Source organism: Dermacentor andersoni, chromosome 8 (genome assembly GCF_023375885.2).
Source record: "Dermacentor andersoni chromosome 8, qqDerAnde1_hic_scaffold, whole genome shotgun sequence".
Classification (NCBI taxonomy): domain Eukaryota; kingdom Metazoa; phylum Arthropoda; class Arachnida; order Ixodida; family Ixodidae; genus Dermacentor; species Dermacentor andersoni.
In genome coordinates this window covers 33,830,003-33,848,350 of record NC_092821.1, presented here as the reverse complement: position 1 = coordinate 33,848,350, position 18,348 = coordinate 33,830,003, and the positions used below count along the sequence as shown (strand labels likewise).

The window sequence follows — 18,348 nt, the reverse complement described above, 5'->3', positions numbered from 1 at the left end:
TGGCTTCACGCGCATGTCCGTGGTCATGAAGTTTTTGACGACGCAAACCGCTTTCACATACACCGTTGTGATCGGACAATGCGTAGGGGAGGCGGAGTTCGTATCGCTTCAAAGGACGTTTCTTCAGCATATATTAATATAACATTGAATTCGAATTAGTCTTGGCTATAGTAACCACAGGCTACGACAAGAATATGTTAGGTATATGCTATCGCTCTCCCTCCTCACCTACAACATTTATCGATCAACTGCATGACGCATTTAATATAGTTTCAACAAGATTTCAGTCACATCCTTTGTTTATACTAAGATTTCAACTTTCGAGTATAGTCTGGAACGCAAACTCACCTTATTGATTGCCGTCTTTGCCACAACCTCTTGAATTTCTTAACCTATGTTCAGTATTTTCTCTAATTCAACTAGTAAAGTTGCCGACCAGGACAGCCAATAACAGTACTATAGCATCCTCGATCTACTACTAACGACTCGACCAGACTTCGCTACCACTATAGCCTGTACACTGGTAACCTGATCATTCATTACTTTAGTTTCATTTAATACGCCCTGTCCTAATGGAAAAAAAAAGAACAATACGGGACTACAGGAAAGCAAACTTTGACATGAATAATAGTGAACTGGTAGATTTATTAGACACCTTTTTAAGCAATTTTGATACCCGTTCAGTGAAGTCGAACTGCGATATGTTTGTAGCTGAAGTCAAACGTCTAACAAAGAAATATATCCCTAGTCGCTTTGTCACTTCAAACGCACATGCGCCATGGCACAATGCTTATATCAAACGTCTATCTAACCGAAAGAAACGTCTATCGTGCCGTCAGATGTTTGCCTACTAATCACCGTCGCTGGGCTGCTGACACATCTGCACCGACCATCCACAAAGGTGCGCTCAAATCCGCCAAAGATGACTTTCTTACTTACGTTTTGCCGTCTATATTAGAAACTAACGCAAAAAACGTTTGCGAGTCATTAACGCAACATCCGGCAACCGTATTTCCTTGATTGACTCAAGCGGTAACCAAATTAGTGAAAACCATTGCGCCACTGTTCTTACCGAATCTCTCATTGAAATTTTTTCTGGATGGCCATAATAGATTACCTACTGTGAGCTCACATTTACCGATGTCACCAGTGATTGTTGATCCACTTGGCGTCGTACGACTGATTGAATTCTTCTCCTGGTTATGATAGTAATATCACAAAATTAAAAAAAATTAGTGCTTACAGTACCATTCTACTAAATAGCATTTTCCATGTCACTGGATACGTCTACACTTCCCAGACAATCAAAATTGGGAAGGTCGTTCCACTGCGTAAATCTGGTAATAAAACTGCTCAAATAATTACCGCCCTATATCTTGAAGTGGTATTTGCTCTAAACTGCTCGAGCACATAATGTTTACTTAGTCAATTATATTAGAATTCATTTTTTCACGTCAGTACAGCATCGCTTCCGGAAAACATTCATGTGGTACAGTTATTACACTTTACTTATCACTTACATCGAATTCTTGGTCAATCATCGCTTGCCAGCTGAATTTTCCTTGACTTTCCAATAGCATTTGATAAGGCTTGCCATAATCTTACTTTAGAAACTGCACTAACTACATGTTGATAGTTACGCCGTAAAGTGGATTGCATGTTTCCGTAGTAAGAGGTCACAATTTGTTGCTGCAAATGGCCACACTTCCTCTTTTTGCGAAGTCCATTCCGCCATTCTGCAAGGTTCTGTCTTAGGTCTCCGGTTATTTGTCATTCATATTAAAACCTCACATTAGTTATATCATCGAACATGCATCTTTTTGCCGACGACTTCTTTTTCGAGAAATTACGATGACGACATTGAAGTTGTGTAATTTGACTGGTGCGCTAAATGGTTAATGGACCTAAATACGAAAAAGTGCAAAATCGTGCATTTATCTAGAACTTCCACAAGCTGACTTCTTTATCATCTTAACATTCCTTTGGATTCTGTTCACTATTACGAGTACCTAGGAGTTCACATCACGATTAACCTGACTTGGTCGCTGCATATTGCGTACATTATTAATGCTAACCGCATGCTTGGCTATTTACGTCTAAACTTTTCTACTGCTCTAAGTGGCTTGAAGTTGCAGCTTTATAAGACAGAGCGCCCTAAACTGGAATATGCTGTAGCCGTGTGGGACTCCCGCTATGAAAATCTAGTAATTTCCACTGAACTTGTTTAGAATAACTCCATTTTATACTGTATAATTACAACAAAAGTGCGAGTATCTCCGCCCTGAAAATTTCCCTAGAACTTCCTTGTTTAGCATCTCGCAGAAATGCTTCTCGTTTAACACTGTTTCACAAGGTGTATCCCCATTCTTTCTTATATGACCAACTACTCCTTCGCCAACAGTACATATCCCGCCGCATCAATCATCATCACTAAATAGATATTTCATTATGGAACACGAAGACCTTGAACTCATTTTTGCCTCTTACGTCAAGAGAGTAGAACGAACTTCCCGTTGACATTGTAACTATTAATGATAACCGCATGTTTCATGATGCCTTAGCTAGCATTGTATAATTGCGAGGTTTATTTGTACGAACTGTACCAACTGTCCTTTTTCGTTGAATTAATTTCGTTCAATTATTTATGTGTACATTTATAATTACGATGTTCATTTGTATGAATAAACTGTACTGACTGATTTTTCTTCAACAATTTTTTTTATAACAACCCACTCCCCTCTGCAAAGCCCATTGGCCCCGAGGGTAAAATAAATAAATAATCTTTGCAATTTCCTCTATGTGCAATTCAAGATCAGGCAAAACCAAATATAAGCGTGCTCACGTCTTCTGTGACAATGATTCAAGCAGGAGGCATCGTTTTTAGCTTAAGAATTTAGCAGTGTTTCCGCTTTATTCTTGTGACTTTCAATTTGGCTGTTAAAACGAGCTTAGAAAAAAAAAAACTATTTGCAGGATATTTGCATAACAAACAAAAAAGTCGCAGTTTCTCCCAAAAGGCGAAGCGCCGATTGCAATCGGAAATTTGTAGCTAACTATACGAAGTAACGATAGTAGCTTTATTGGCATTTTAAACTTTTAAACATGAGCTTAACATACGGTCCGAGTTCGACTGAACGAGGACGTAGAAAAAACAGACACACAGACAGCGCTCTCGGTGGTTCTACGTCGTCGTTCAGCCGCGCTTAACATACTATCATGGATTCAAACTAACTAGCCCAACAACGCGTTTTAACTAAATTACGAGAGCGAATCACAAAGTAATGCCTCCAAGCATACTATTTTACCGGTAGTACTGCAAGCATTTTCAAATCTACTATAATGCACTGGTGCTTAAGCTATAGATTGTGACTTGCCCCTACCTTCCTATCTCTTCGCGTTCCAATCGAGCAATCCATGGCATCCGGTGGTGACGTCCGGTTTAATCACCGGGCTGTAATTGAGTTTCTCAGTGCGAAAGGTTTTGCGCCCATCAACATAAATCGCCGTCCTACTGCAGTTTACGAGGATGCCTGCATTTTCGTCAAAGTGTGCTGAGGCGGGCAAGGACTGTGAAAGACCAAAATCCAAGCTCATCAAATCTCCGGGATCAGCAACGAAGTGGGCGACTCGCAACGGCCTCCGGTGAGGATTATCAACATGAGGTGAGCGAGTTCATTTGGGGGCAATTGTTCATCAAGCAAGACGACATCGCAACACTCGTCATTTCCATTGGTTGTGTAAACCACATGATTAAGGACTCCCTGCGTTACAAGAAGATTTGCGCTCCTTTGGGTACCACGACAAGTGAGGACGGACACGAAAAAGTCGAGGAAGAGAATCTCATCAGCTACTCCGGCGATATAAACAGGAAGCTGACAACTTTCTTCGCAGAATTATTGCCAGCGAAGAGTCGTTGTCACGCCATTACAATCCGGAAACGAAGTGTAAGTTGACAGTGTAGCGCCACACGTCTCCTCCGCCAAAATGCAAAGTTATCCCATCTGCTGGGAAAGTGTTGACTTTGTGCGAAACGGTCAAACAAACTCGGACCGCTACGTCGACAAATGTATTCTGTCACCGCAATATGTGCCCGACCACACTGGTCATGGCAGTAAAGCAGGCATTCCATTTTGTAAAACGAAAACATTTTTGCGAATATTTTCTTCCGCGCACAGTTATCAAAGGAACCCACGTCTTGTTTACATTGCATGAATAATTGTTAACCAAAGTTTTCGCGAGGCACTAACCACCATTGTTAAAGCACATGCATGTGACATTGTTATAGCTCACTATCTTGCTGTTCTCTTTATGATTGTATTTTTCTCCACTGCCTTCTGTAATGCTTTCGGGCATATAAATAAATAAATACAAAAGTGACTGCGGGCCAGATTTCAAAACACTCACAAAGGCACTCGTAAACAGGCCATTCTGCACCACCACAATGCTCGTCCGCACTAAGCCACAAATCTCGGGAAGCATTGCAGTGCCTGAGGTTCACGGACATCCGGCCTATATAGTCCGGATCTTACGTCCTGCGTCTTTTCACTCTTTACCAAGCTTAAGGATCACCTTAAGGGGCAATGCTACAGTTGTGACGCGGAGGTGGAAGCAGCAGTTCGACAATGGTGTCGCCACCTGCCACCACAATTGTTCACCGCTGCCACGAAATACCTTGCTTTGAGCTGGCGCAAGTTGGCCGTACACTTTAAAAAACAGTTGCACCCATTGCAGTGTGTATCTGCCACACAACAATCATCGTGATCTGTCTTGCTTCCGTTTGCTTTCTTGAAACGCTGCGCTCGATACTTTCCTGTCGAGAATGCTCTCATGTTGATAACGCGCATGTCGTTCGTGACCTGTTAAAAGAAGGAAATGCTGTCCAGACAGATGACAATTATTGTGTGGCAAAAGGGTGTAGTTTTGCTTAAGAGTATTTTCAAAAATGATGCCACCATTTGCAGCTGACATTGCAAGCTTTCCGCTGATGTATACCTGTATCGGTACTATCTGTGAAACAAAAATAAAGGCATCACCTTGGGGGCTTTACTTTCTGCATCTCCCTCGTAACAAGCATTGCGTCACGCACAAACAGGTAAACATGAACACGTCTCGTTCGATGAGCGTGGAAACTCGCTGTCAAAATGCTGGAGTGAGGAATTGCCGCAGCAGCAGACTCAAACTCTGCAAACTCACGCACAGTGCAACAACTGCAAGCTCGCGCCAGCATATCGAAAGCAAAGCATACGCTTCGCGTTAAAATCCCCATGCTTACATGGGAATTTTAATATATGTGATACCTTGGGCATTGAAGGGTTAAGCGACGAAGCAACAGAATGCTCCGTAAACCGAAAACGGCGAGTGGTTGCGGGACTACGCTCTTTTCGCGGACATACCAAGTCATCTTTGTGCACCAATAGTATCCTGCAGGAAAAGATGATCGCATTACGGACAGGGTGACCACTTTTGTTTTCTTTTGAAAAGAAACTGCGCTTCCTTGCCTCGCCAGCACATTCGCGGGAACATCCCTCCTGACTTTCCTAGCTAGCGAGAAGGAGAAGTCAGGAAGCGCCACATTCGCTCCACACGTGGAAAACATTCAAAAAGGGGTTGAAGCAGCAAGAGAATAGCCACTACGTCCGCGATCTGTTCATGAAGCAAGAATACTGCGACTCCCCCGCTCAGCTAGCGCTCATAGAGCTGCAGTAATTGCTTGCAGCGGGAACAGAGGCTCCTGCGGCTCAACACGAGCCTAGATAACAGGTTTAGAAAGAGCGTAGGTTAGGGCATGTTGGGAAGGTGCGTAAATGTTGGGTTGGTATGGGAAGGTGCGTAAATGACAGGTTGCGTGAACACGCAAATAATGTGCGAACTGGAGGAGTGGGGCATCTGGTTTTTCACTGCAGAAAGCATGGGTGCAGTCCCATTTATAAACAGTGCACGGTGATAGGAAGAAGCCCAGCGCAAACAACACGTGAGATTATTGAAGCGGCAAAGATAGCTAGTTTGGGGAGCGCTTGTGTTAGCGCGCCTTCAATCGATCATTCAAGAAAGGAATTCGATTTTTTAAACGCGACACAGAGGGTGGCCTGAGGAGATTACATTTCAATCTTGCAATTGCAAAAAAATTTTTTTGCTACGCATGGTTGTTCTTTCATCTTTGATATCATCTTAACTTTCAATTACACGTCTCGTTGCTGTCTAATTTGATTAAAGATCAGTACATATGCGCATGCGTACGGTGGTGTGTGTGTTACCTATATATATATATATATATATATATATATATATATATATATATATATATATGTACAGCTTCGTAGAATAAAACAATTGTTGGAAGTTAGCGCTGTGTCCGCGTCTTGCTTCTGTCTGTCGTCCCTTTTCGTGCGCTAAAAAACCTCGGTTAAGGTTTAGAAACACACAGATGCATAGTTAACAGTCCCTTGAAACGTTCCAACCAGCTCGTTTCTTTGCTGACTGAACAAGAGCTGCCTTGAGTCATCAGTGATTGACGTGACATTGCAAGGCCTGCTGATGATGGCGAGTGCGCTGAGGACAAATATAACATGCCTTTCCACGAGGAAAAGATGCAACGTTTACGTATAAGATGCGGCCCCGTGAGGCCTTCAGAGAAGTGATTGGCTCTTGCTGTTTGAGTTGTGCAGCCTTGCTCCAGGGTATGGAGGCACCGTACGCGGCGCCGCCCAGCAGCGTCTACTAGTCATTGTAATACGACTCAAGCGTTGACTGTGGCCACATGCTAAAAACAGTTGCACCCTTTGGGGTGTATATTTGCCACAAATAATCGTCATCTGTCTTGCCCGCATTTCCTTTCTTTAACGCTGCCAGGCCGGTATTTCCAAGTCAACAACGGCATGCGCGTTATAAGCATGACAGAGCATTCTCGACAGGAAACTAACGAGCACAGCGTTTTCAAGAAAGGAAATGCGGGCGAGACATGATAATTGTTGTGTGGCAAATATGCACCCGACAGAGTGTAAACATTTTTTAGAGTGCAGTGGAAATGACTCCATTTAGGTACAGCGCATGCCGCGCCACCTTGTCTAGGGTGGGCTGTTAAAATTATTCTGTCTCGCAATGGCGCGCGACTGGCGACCACACTTGCACAAATTACCCTCGAAAAATACCCTTCGCCGCTCAAGCAGTTCGAGACAAGTAGGGTTGGTGGTGGTCAGCTTGTGTGAGCTTCAGCAACAGACTGTCGCAGTGGCTTTTATCAAGCGGCCCGCTACTGCTCACTACGCAGCGAGCACCGCTGCTACTCACAGATGTCCCTTGTTGGCACGCTGAATTCCAGGAGAGCTGTCGTGGGACCCTCGCTGCGATGCCGGGCGGTCGGCTCTTCCGGACAAGTAGCGGTCAGTTCGCTGGTCGCCGGCAGTACGATGTTAGGTGCGGAACCGCAGTTCCCGCACAAACGCTCACGTTGTCCCGGCCAGTCTGTCACTGGCGAGTGCTCGCCTTGTGCTTGCTTCGTGTTTACCGGTGGCTCTTGAGCGCCGCAGTGCGGAGCATTATCTGGCCGCTTACCAGGAGGGGCACGCCAGACATGCGCACTACATCTGTTGGGCTCAGCCGGGCGCGTTTTTGTCGTGGGCGCCCCGGTTTCTCGGAAGGAGCATGCGCAGGCGTGCACTACGTGGGTGTTGGTCGTGGCCGATAAAACACCAAGGTTTGGTTATTATTTCATCACTGAATTCGATAAGTGAAAGTGCAGATTGAAAGAACAAGTTCTAGGTAGTACGCGTCACAAGAACTAATCACTTAAGCGACAAGCCACTGCGGTGCACTGCGCATTATATTTGACAGCCTGGGGATTGAAGGGTTACCGAAATGCACTGCATCCAAGCGTATTCGTATTTCTCCTCCAAAGGAATGCAGCCACCGCGGCCGGGATTCAACACGCACTGCAGCACAAGGCCGGGGAGCTTCCGTATAAATAAGAACTGATTGGAGCCGGAAAAACTTACCGTAAAGCCCATTGTAGCATCTTTAGTTGCGGGTAGTTGAGCCAATTATTTAGATAAAAATAACTCTACAAATTAGGTTATGCAACTTAATATGAAACACTCTTTGTAGGAATGTATACTCTCCATGATCTAGAAATGGAGGTTAACAAGCTATTTTATATTTTCCTTCATGCAGAATCGTGTTTGGGCTTTACGGAATAATTTTTGCAAGCAGAAAAATGTATAATCTGTAAAGACAAAACTGAAGAACGGCTCGATGAAAACAATATTGCTTTCGATTTTTCCAAAGGGTGCAGGGTGCACAACGCTGAAGAGGGAGTTACAGGATGAAATTTCATAGAAATTTTTCGAATACGGACCCCTATCTTTGTAGTCACAAAGAGCTTTGCGTACACGGCCTTTGCGTATCGCGTGAGGAACTAGTTTTAACGCGAGAGTGTTAAGGGACCTTGTCGCAGAAACAATAGCCAAGAATTCTAGACAACCACTGTGGTTGCTTAGTGGCTATGGCGTTGGGCTTCTAAGCCCGAGGTCTCGGGATCGAATCCCGGCTACGACGACTGCATTTCGATGGGAGTGAAATGCAAAAACCCAGGTGGTCCAAATTTGCCGAGTCCCCCACTACGGCGTCCTTTATAATCAGATCGTGGTTTCGGAGCATAAAACCCGATACTTTAATTTTCTAATTCTTCGCATACGTTCAGTTTCCTTTTTTGCCACCACGTAGCGTATCGATCTTAAAGATGAGAAATTCAAGCCATGACGTATGCCATGACTCACAATTAAAGAAAACACAATAAAAAGAAACACAGACTGAGACGGATCCTTCACCTCGGTATTTGGAAACGAGCACGCTTATGTATGAGCCTTATCTCGAAGACGACCTGCTATTTGCTCGACTGGCAAGGAATCGATGATTTTGCTAGAGACTTTGCCAGACAGCTTGTCGGTATTCCGGATGTCTGGCCGAGATAACGGCTCCCGCGAAGCTTCCTCTGGGTTATCTTCATTGTTTTTTCGTATTATTTGTGCACCACTGCTGCCGCGGGCTTGCCTATAGTCAGCGTTATTTTGTGTGATTCCTATAGAGCCTGTGTGTGATGCATTAGGAGGAAGCTTTATCTCGGGCCTATTTTTGATGCCGGATCCTCAAACGCATGAAAAACGCATAAATTATTTTATGAAATAACTGCTCCATCGACCTGAATGAGAATTGTTGCGTTGTCTCCTGGGGTGTGGATGCCAATTTCCTCATCGATTCGGTGCCCGCGCGATTAACTCGAGATGCGCTCAGTTGTCACTATCTATTCAACGGTCACGCGCATCGCTGTTGCTTTGTTAGTTCAACCCTTTTTGTTTAGACTGATCCAGGGACCAGGCAGGGGATTCGGTTAGTAGCAAGCTGGTCTGCATGCTCGTGGAACGAGTTGCGGCTTGAAATAATGCCAGAACAGCGTTTATCTTTTCCTTTTGCTACATTATTTCCTCAAGTGACGGCTCGCCGCGACTCTGGCAGATCCTCGGAACCATATACTCGCTATATAGGTTAGATAACATGGAAAATAGAATAATGCGATACAGTGTCCATCATTGAACCCTGCAATAACACTTAAACCCATAAGCAATATCACTCTCACCCGTTGCTTCGTCTGATTTTTCCCTAATTGTACAGCCCTTTTCGTGCAAAATTTGCAACTGGAAACAAGAGTCGCAAGGAGTTGAGAAATTAGGCGATCCAATTAGGGAGAGAGCGAAGGCAACAGCCGAACGGGAAGGAGAAGCGAAACTTAACAAATTTCACCGTTATTTGTGAAAATATTTATGAATCAACATATTTTTATTTAAAAGGAAAAGGAAGTACTCAAAACGCCTCCGGAAGAGAACAATTCCGTTTGTTTGGAATGACGCATTTCAAGTTATCAGTCTAGCCACCTGACGTAGCCACTTCTCTGCTGTGATTATGTGGGTGTTTTTCTAACATTCCGCGGTGGGCGCAGTACCTCTAAAACCGCAGCGTCTTGCGCTCTAGGCGGTTGTGCGGGAGTAGCGGCCACGCATCGTTTCCCAACTTCCAAAGTAACAATACGAGTGGGTTTTGGCATTTACCTTGGTAGAGCAGTAAACGAGGAATCCAAAAGAACTGTGTTCCGCAAATATATGCTTCTCTAGAATTTTTGCAGAGTTAATTAAAAAATGGCTACTAGAAATCTTTATTTCACAGTTTCACTTGTTTACGTGCTCTTGGAAGTGTTCATCTTGCGCTCCTTTCTTGCGCGAGTCCATTAGTTGTGGTTCCATGTTTGATAAGTAAAGGAGAGGTGTATCTTACAGGCCTACCTCTGAGATTGCCTTATTTCATTTCTCTATTGCGGGTTCACACGTCTTTATGGCGAATGGTGGGCATTATTCACATTTTCGCTAGTCAAAGCACCCCCCCCCTCATTTGCATAGAAATGTTACCTCGGGTAGCCCCCCCCCCCCCCTCCCCGCCATGAAAAAAAATCCCGGGTGCGTTCCTGACTACCGCCATTCAAAAGGAGTGAAAAAGGCAGCAATATGTTCACTTTCGAAGAGCTCTCAAGTCACAAAATTAATTTGGCGGTGTTTTAGGACTGTGTGTAAGGAGTGGTGGCGTGGGCGTGGAAGTGGCGTGGGGATGTAGGCGTAACGCCCCGCGACCTATGCGATCGGTAGCGTCTCTGAGGGACGAAAGCCAACAGAGCGCATGGAGGTCTGTGGTGACTGCAAAGGGCCGATCATACAGGTAAGGACGAAATTTTGCCTCTGCCTAGAGAAGCGCAAGGCAGCCACGTTCAGTAGCGTAATAATTCGGTTCAGCTGGAGAAAGCAGAGGGCTCGCGTAGCCAATAACGCAGTCGTGGCTTAGCTGACGTTGGCAAGAAGTTGCACCGACTCCATGAGCACTGTCATCAGTGCGGACTTCTGTTGGAGCAGACGGGTCAAAGTGCGCGAGAATGGGCGAAGATATTAGGAGAGAGATAAGATTGGAGACGGCTGTTGCTTGTTCAGGTCCCCAAGAAAATGAAATGTTTGCCTTCAGGAGAGCAGTGGGCGGGCGATTCCCGCAAAATTGTACATGAAGTGATGGTTGTACTAGCACAGGCCCACGAAGTTCCGGAAATTTTTAACACATGTTGCGCGGAAGACCGGTACGGCATGAACATGCCTGAGTCTGGGCGCACACCAGATGAATCAACAAGATGACTAAGGATAGTTATTTGGCCTCGTCCGAAGTGTACTTTAAAGGATTTAAGTTGTAGGTGAGCGTTGAAAAGCAGCAAGAAAGAGCGAGAGGCACTCCAGGTGCGTGGCAAATGTAGGAGCCAAAAGGATGACGTCACATAAGTAACAAATACAGATGGACCCCTTGAGGTCATGAAGGAGTGCGTCCATCATACCTTCAAAGTAGCTGGAGAATTACATAAGCCGAAAGGTATAAATGTGAACTGGTATAAGCCATCGGGTGTTATAAAGACGGTTTTCTCGCGGTCCGTGTTGTCGACTGCAACCTGCCAGTAATCCGAACCAAGGTCGATGGAAGAAAAGTACTTCGCACCGTGGACGCAGTCGAGGGCGTTTCAGCGCGTGGTGTAGAATAAACGTCTTTTCCGGTGATCTTGTTGGGGTGCCGGTAATCCACGCAGAAACGCCACCTGGTGTCCTTTTTAACTAGAACGACAAGGGACGCCCATGGACTGGATGATGGTTCAACGATTCTTCGAGAGAGAACCTTCTCGGCCTCCGTTCGCATGACTTGTCGTTCGCGCAATGACAGACGGTATGGTCGCCTGTGAATAGGGTGTGCGCACCAGTGTCAATACGACGCGTTCTGAGAGAGGTCTGGCCTAAAAGGCCACCCAGGGCCGCTATCTTGTACGCGTTCGAAAAGCCGTCTTTCAGTTTCGCCTCACGCGAGTATCCAGTGAGCGCCGATCTCGCTGCCGGCGGCGAGCTCGGTTCCAGTTGACACGGGAAGGTTGCAACGTGCGTGGAAGCCGTCTCATTCGATCGTAGTAGCAGCTGCTGCGCAATCTTCGCTTTTCTATAAGGTCACCCTTGTCGGCACTGCACTGCTGAACTTTGCGTAGCCCCTGCACCGCCATCACGTTTCGAGGAACTTTGGAAGAGATGCGGAGAGCGAAACGGACACAAAGCAGAATCGTACCACGGAATGCGTGGTTATGTCTACGATATTCGTGCAGTAGTGTAGAACTCGAAATGACAGCAGCTTCGCATCAGACTGCCAATAGGTACAGTTCATTCACAGCAACGGTGGGGCACATGCCTGCAGTTTGTCAAAGCACGCATGAAATCACTTGGACAATTCTTAATGTGGCAAACTCCTTCTGGGGTGTCGCTGGTTTTAGACATAAGCGAGTAGAGGGGTACGGCTTAAGAGATGAGGAAGAGGAGTTAGGAACGATGGAGTAGATCAAGTGAAAAGACGTACAAATGAAAGCCGTGTGCTCTTAACTGGGCTTGGTGGTTCCACATTAAAAACTTCCCGTGTGGATTTATGCATTGCCGTATTGAGTCTTCGGTTATGCAAAGTAGATGTACGCCTTCTTCCTGTGAGTTCGCCCTTGCGTGTATTGCAATATTCAAGGTTGAATTACATGATTCACGTTCTCACTTTTGACGCTTTGTATCTCGATTAGAAAACAATGACGCAACTAGAGAAGAGATTGAGTTAATTGCGGTAAGGTGTACGAAGGGTGCATGCTGCATGCCTTTGAATGACGCAAGAGGAATGTATGAAGAAAAACGCCAGAAGAATACTTCGGATGTCGTGAGATTGTACGAAACATGACGTGCCTGAGCTGGCTCTCATTGGTCAAAAATTCTTGAATTAACTTGAACGTCCAAAACCTGAGGCGGTGAATTTATATATTTACAATGATAAGTAAACAAGATGAAAAAATTATATATACATGACCTTTGTCAGAAATTTATTGACTCCAAAACGCTCTTAATAAAAACGAAACAAGGTGACAGCTGGCCTTATTCTTATTTTTGAACGACAATCTAGAAGGGTTGGTTTTACTATAAATTATTTGGACATTTGGTTTTAGCGCGTCTGCGTGTCTTAATCGGATTAAACCTGCTCTAAAGGTGACACAAGGTTGGTGGATCAGAATCTAGGAGCATATCTTGCCGCTATGCCCAAAGAACTTTTTTCTATCTGGCTCTTTTTCGCGGCGCCCACGATCAGAGGATACTGTAAGTCTATCGCTAAACCTGCTCATTTTGTGGTTTCTGTGATTTGGCCGTTTATGGGAGGACAGTTTACTTAGGTGACTAGTTCACTGTTGGCTGTTGTCTTGCTGAGCATACAATAAGGACTTGTGGGTATACGCTACAACATACTACTTGCTGGCTCCAGTCTGGGCTAGCAGAAAACTTTGGTCACTGGGTAGGTGCCCAAACAGACACTTTCGATACTGCGCATGTATGTTGGTAAATTCCCTTTCTTGGATGACCTCCCATAATGCATCTGAATAGGTGGCAAAAGGGTATATGTTATTAAACCGAATGAATTTATAGCACCCCATCCGCAGCCGAGAACTCCGCTTCGGGCGCAAACGCTTGATGGATAGCGATTGCAACTAAGTTGCAGCCTGGCAGTAGGTATAACGGGGCTTGCTACGGAGTTTCAACTAGGGCGCTGTGTTTACAACGATATAAACTATTTCGTGGTGTCATTTGACGTTCTCCTTTGAAGCAATATTTCCACTACGTGTGTGCGGTGATGCACCCATACGGTTTCATGATTCACGATGAGCATGTGAATATGTGAAGGGCAAGGGGCATGGGAATGACATGGGTCAATCACTGGCATTAACCATCATCTTCGATCGTTTCTGCCACAATTTTTCGTAATATGCAAATTATTTCCACAGGCTTCAATCTTTATTCACATACGCACTTCTCCAATATGACTCTGATCACGTGCCCTTCCTTAAATAATTGTTTATCCCACAGCCTTGACCAATAGATCCCTAACTTGTGGCGTAATAAAGGCATATGAACTGTGAACGGGACACGTACTATTATGAGCGACATGAAAGGGAACACAGGAACGCGTAGAAAACACCCTCAGACCCTGCTATGGGTGATACGCACCGGCCGCTGTCGGAAACAAAGTCATAGAGTAACACAGTAAACGACAAGAGTGTACACTCGCGCCGTTTCGCAGCCGGGTTACGGAGCTTTGCCGATTCAGCTAGGTGGCAGAGCACATCAAGAAAAATGCGGCTGTGGCTGCGGCTGCGGCTAGCAGCTTGACAGGCGGCACGACCAATGGGCACGACCCAACACGTGCGAAGCCTAGGCAGGCCGCACCGCCGGGCTCTTTCTGTAAAATGCACCTGAGCATCGTTGTTGGGTTCTTCTGCTAGCGTCTGCTTCGTCGCCGTTTCATGGTAAAGCCACGGCAAGTTCTTTTGCGCGTTGTTAACGACTTATTCTCTGTTATCACTGTTAGCCGCATATCACTGTTAGCCGCATGAACGTATGACGGCAGCCTTCCAGCCATGAACAGCTGCATTTGCTAGGCTGACTTACATTTCGCATTCTATTTTTTTATGCGCAGCAATGAGGGGTGATGCTAGCGAGCTAGCGATAACAGCGAGGCGGCAGCGTCCGAGCTGCGAGGGACGTTCGACACAATGACGAAGTTAGAAAACAAAATAAAATGGTTGGTTGAAAAATGCGCCCTATGAACACATGCCGTTAGGGGCAGGGAGCTTTATGTTACGCGCAGCGACTGCTGAAAAAGTATGGTGCTCTACTTTTGCAAAAGAAATGTACCTATTTCTAAAGCGGCACACGTGCAGTATTTGCAGTATGGCAATTTTTGATAACGTAACGTTATTTGTAACGTAACGTTAACGTAAGTTACTTTTGTTAATGTAACGCGCTTTCTGTTGATAGACCACATCTACTTTGATGGCGTTGTGACCGAGTGTTCGTTGAAAAATTTTGACAATATAGTGAATAAAATCTTTTTCAGTCCCTTTGAGAAGATTGGCAATATATAAATCGACATACTGTTGAACTGAATTGAATTCTGAGATGTTACGCGCCAAAACCCATTGTGCGGCGTGCCGTGGTAGGGGACTCTGGATTACTTTTGACCACGAGGGGATCCTGAAAGTGCCGCGAGTGCACGGGACATGTATGTTCATGCGTTTCGCCCGCATCGAAAGGCGGCCGCCGCTGCTGGGACTTAATCACGGGACCCTATTCTTAGCAACACAGCACAGTAGCCGCTAAGGCACCACGGCGGGTACGAGCTATAGTTAATGAAGTTATTTCCTCACTTCCCTTATACGTACGGTTATCTTGGCAGTCTTCACACGCTGTGGAAAAATACCGGTACTTAAGAAAATATTATACATGTGCATTAAGTATAGGCTGAGTATGTCGGTGACAAAAATAATAGGCTGTAATTTAAGACCATCTATGTACTCACTCTTGCTCACCTTAAATTATCTAAGCATATTTATTACTTCGTTTCATTGTTGGTAGGGCAAATAGGGAATGTTGTATAGGGAGGGAATAGGTAGTTGAGAGCGTATTCATCACTTTTGCTCTGAACTAGTGTACTAAAGTGCTTAATGAATTGTTTCTGATTGACTTGCCGATATTACAGCCTTACGATTGTTACACATTTCTGTCATGTTTAAATTTAAATAATGGGGTTTTACGTGCCAAAACCCCTTTCTGATTATGAGGCACGCCGTAGTGGAGTACTCCGGAAATTTCGACCACCTGGGGTTCTTTAACGTGCGCCTAAATCTAAGCACACGGGTGTTTTCGCATTTCGCCCCCATCGAAATGCGGCCGCCGTGGCCGGGATTCGATCCCGCGACCTCGTGCTCAGCAGCCCAACACCATAGCCACTGAGCAACCACGGCGGGTACTGTCATGTTTGTCACGCCACCAAACATTGCGAAATAATATTTATGTTTGGCTGGCCTCGGAATATTTTTCAAATTATTTCGACTATTCTTGAAAGTCTTGAAGACAACCGAGTCGCGTTCTATAACAGAGACATTATAAAGCTTGTTTTTTTTTCCTTTACCATTTTGAGTATGGAACATTATTCCATGATTTACTGCGCACGTTTAGACCTTTTTAGTTTTTTATAAGAAAAGTGCTTCTGATATGCTGAGCACACGATCTCTATAGAATGGTTGTATACTAGATCATGCGAGAATGAGGAGAACACATCCCCACAATTTATTGAGCTAATTTCTTCTCGGAAAGATAAAGATGAATGTGAATCAATTTGTTGAAATTTTATGTGTGGCGAAGCTTTGTCCTTTTGTATGAGATGGCTAGCCCAAACAAGGTATATATGTAGGTGATCATTGATTTTCGCGTAAGAACACCAGAATGCATCTCGTAAGGCGGAGAGCTTGTAAGAAGGAAATCTATGAGTGCTGTACCCATTTAAATAAACTCATGGGTTTGCAGATGCCATCGGGATCGGAACCAAGTACCTGCTGTATACGAGGCGGGCGCTCTACCATTTCACCACCGTTGCGAGGCAGGAACTTTAGGAAACTTATTGTTTTCCGACATTTCGCCTTGAGATTTGTGTAATGGAGAACGAAGGTTTTTTTCTAGTATAAAATATTGCATAAATATTAAGTTTATTGGTCACAAGTAGTCAGTTTCCGTTGAGCTGAATACCGCCTTGTCCTGGGGGCACCTGGAGAAGGAAGTCGTGTGGTTACCGCCTCAGTTAGCACACTTTTCCTGACACAGAGACTTGTACTGTGTGCGGTAGTGGTCCTCTGAACATATTTTATCGCGATGTGGACTGTGACAACTTTACTAGAAATACCCAAATCTATGGAGGTTGCAGCATCTCAGTGCCGGATGAAGGTATCCTTCCATGGGATGACTCGTGAATCATAAACGTAACAGTTTCTAGCATTGGTCAATCATCGCCGAGATGAAGGAGAATGGTTCTGTGTGGGCAGGATTTGACTGTACCGTATTCTTGTAAGTTATAGCGCACCTTACGTTGAACAGATGTCAAACAAAAATTGTTCTATAAGTAAACCAGTTTCTCTTCTGTATATTGAACTGCAACATGGCGTATCTAGCCAACCTCTCTTGTAATGATGCTAGAATGAATAGATAGACTCCCGAACCAAGTACTTCACTCAGCAGCAGAAGATGCCTTGCAGATGACACAGAAGCAACGTTTACGCAGAAGCTTCCATCTTTGTTCGCGCGGAGTGAATAAGCGCTCCCGCTAGGTGGCGCAGCAATTTGCACTTCCACTTTACCTCAGCTGTAGAAAGCTTATAGTACGTCTACGGGCTTAGGTCCATGCATCGCGGTTCCAGAGAGACGTTGATGCTGCATAGGTCATGTGCCACTGGTTACGCCCACCCCACCACACTTTCCCACGCGCCGCCTCACTCATGCGCTAAGGTGTTTCCTTTTCTCTGCTGAGGTTTTTTGCTATTTCTTGCGTTAAGAACATTATTAGCAAGATGTTTGCTATGCTGGATGAGCGGTATTTTGACGTGTAAGATAAAATCTGAGCCGTGGCACCAGTTTACCTCACAGCCACGCGTTTGTTTTTGCGCCCATCTTTCCAGGAACAGCACTTGCATTACGTGGAATTTTCCAAAAGTAAACCGCAAGACATTCGGTTTAAAGCACAGAACTTGTTTGTGTCTCATCCCTACAATCAAACAAACGTTTAAGTTGGCAGCAGCTGGAGCAGTGTAATGCGCATTTGGGGTCGTTTTGTGAAGGATGTTTACCTCACGGCATGCTGCATGTACCTGTACCGGTTCGCAGGTGCCGCTTTTACTTTACGTATTGCTTTCTTTTCTTAAACCAAAATCTTTCTTTAACCAATTTCTTAAAAGATATCTATAAATGTAACTGAGTGATTATACAACGGGAAAAACAGGTTTCGGAGCCTGTAATGATTCGGCGGGGGCTTAGGCAGGGGTGCTCATTGTCACCTCTGATGTTTATGATGTACCTACAAGGTTTAGAGGCCAAAATACAGCAAAGCGGACTCGGCTTCAACCGATCATTTTTCAAACAAAGAAAATTGATTGAACAGTCACTACCAGGACTGATTTACGCGGAAGATATTGTATTAATGGCTGACAATACAGAAGATCTGCAGGGATTGATGGATATATGTGGTACAGAAGGAGACAGATTAGGCTTGAAGTTTAGCAAAGAAAAATCAGCAGTCATGATTTTTTAATGTTAACATTTGCGGCGAGCATAAGATACAGGAGGATACAGGAGCAGTTGGAAACTAGGCAACATGGTGCCGGTAGGCTCGCTC

At 44.9% G+C, this 18,348-nt stretch overlaps 1 protein-coding gene across 1 annotated transcript in view; it reads right to left on the bottom strand.

Moving 5' to 3' along the window:
- Window positions 1-7,528, bottom strand: part of LOC140219782 (ubiquitin-conjugating enzyme E2 D2-like) — a 130,427-nt gene extending 122,899 nt beyond the window's left edge. Inside the window, exon 1 of the mRNA XM_072289627.1 lies at window positions 7,288-7,528. The gene's annotated coding sequence lies outside the window, so the exon portion shown is untranslated. The remainder of the gene's footprint in view (window positions 1-7,287) is intronic.
- Between the last annotated feature and the right edge of the window lie 10,820 nt (window positions 7,529-18,348).